This window comes from Morone saxatilis, unplaced genomic scaffold, assembly GCF_004916995.1.
Source record: "Morone saxatilis isolate NCDOM2014 unplaced genomic scaffold, NCSU_SB_2.0 Contig7, whole genome shotgun sequence".
In the NCBI taxonomy this organism is placed as follows: domain Eukaryota; kingdom Metazoa; phylum Chordata; class Actinopteri; family Moronidae; genus Morone; species Morone saxatilis.
In genome coordinates this window covers 19,263,767-19,265,283 of record NW_023340246.1, presented here as the reverse complement: position 1 = coordinate 19,265,283, position 1,517 = coordinate 19,263,767, and the positions used below count along the sequence as shown (strand labels likewise).

The window sequence follows — 1,517 nt, the reverse complement described above, 5'->3', positions numbered from 1 at the left end:
TTTCTCCTGTGCCTGAAGCAGCCCCTGGTTGTCGTCTCCACCTCTGACAGCATGGGCCTTTTTTTCCCTCATCATGTTTGACATGAATGTAAAAAAACACTCTCTTTCTGAAAGCTGCTACACCTGAATTATAAAACTTACTTACAGAACATGCATCACGCTGTTTCAAACTCTGACAGCTGCAATTACGGGAGCCTGTAACTTGTTTATACATGTGAACATTCACTATATACCCCACCAACCTTTATATACCATAGAAACATACATTTTTAAAGCCATTTCAGCTAATAACTTTGGCTGCCACAGTTCAAACATTCCATTGAATGGGGTCTACAGTATAAGTGTAAACACTTCTACCCTTAAACCTTCACAATAACCTTTCCATTTGAGCGCCATCTTCTCTGGATGGTTCAGATTGTGTCCTCACTCCGACCTAATCTCAGCACAGCTCTCCTGGAAGAGACAGACAGACATTTTCAGACATCTCATTGCTGTTGTTCAGTGCCACCTGAGTTTAAATTGCATCATTCTCTCTGTGGCAAAGTAAAGTAGAAAACACTGAGAAACCACTTCTAACGTGCTTGATTTTGGCTCGCTGAGAGCAGTGCCATTTGAACTGAGATTACTGCACAGAGACTTGCGTCACTATCTCTCTTGTTTTGTCTCTTTTTGCATGTATATTTCTTTCTTTTTTGCTAGAAGTCTCAGACTTTATTTTCCTTTCTTATATTTTATATTTGATCTTTCTCTTCATTTCTTGTATTTTATAGTCGTTCCCTTCCTCTCTCGCTCACCTCTCTGTCTGCCTTTCTCTCTTTAACAACAGGGACATTTGTCCTACATGCTGTCACTGAGGATTTCATTATAGCACAGTCATGCTCATCACACACGCACACACACCTACACACACACACGAATGGGCAGGGTTCATCAGCTTGGCTAGTTAATAGTTTATGGCTTCAGGCCTTCTGACTTGATTGTCTTTTAATGCCCATAAAAACACACCAGGCTGATACTGTGTGTCTTCAATGACACACATGCACACATAAGTACGTATATACTTGTGAGGACGTTCAGAGACATAATGCATTCCCTATTGTCTTACTCTAACATTAACCTAATCTGAGGGTAGTTTCAGATTGACCAAGCTTTATAGATTAGGCTGTGTTTTTGTAGTCCATATTTACGTATTTGCCACAAACAGCCAATGCACTGTGCAGATACTCTGGCTAGCTTACAAACACACTGATAATGTGTGTTTGTGAGACATGGGGCTGTTTATATTTTTGTTTTTGACGGCTCAGATTCTTATTGATCTCAAAACTTACCAGGAACTTCTCGTTTCCCACCAGACCCTCTCATTTTGATACCTGTCTCTGTACTGTAAGAGTAAGGTTTTTTTTCTTTACTGAAATTGACATATTTTCAACTTGCACATTTGCATCTTCACTTCATTTTGCGCCACATAAGGAATCTGCCTCCTCCGTTGTCAGTCTGAATGTTCAGTATGTTCCAAA

General features: G+C 40.1%; 1 protein-coding gene across 1 annotated transcript in view; it reads left to right on the top strand.

Moving 5' to 3' along the window:
- galnt14 (UDP-N-acetyl-alpha-D-galactosamine:polypeptide N-acetylgalactosaminyltransferase 14 (GalNAc-T14)) overlaps positions 1 to 1,517 on the top strand; it is a 124,514-nt gene that overhangs the window by 82,650 nt on the left and 40,347 nt on the right. The window lies entirely within an intron of this gene.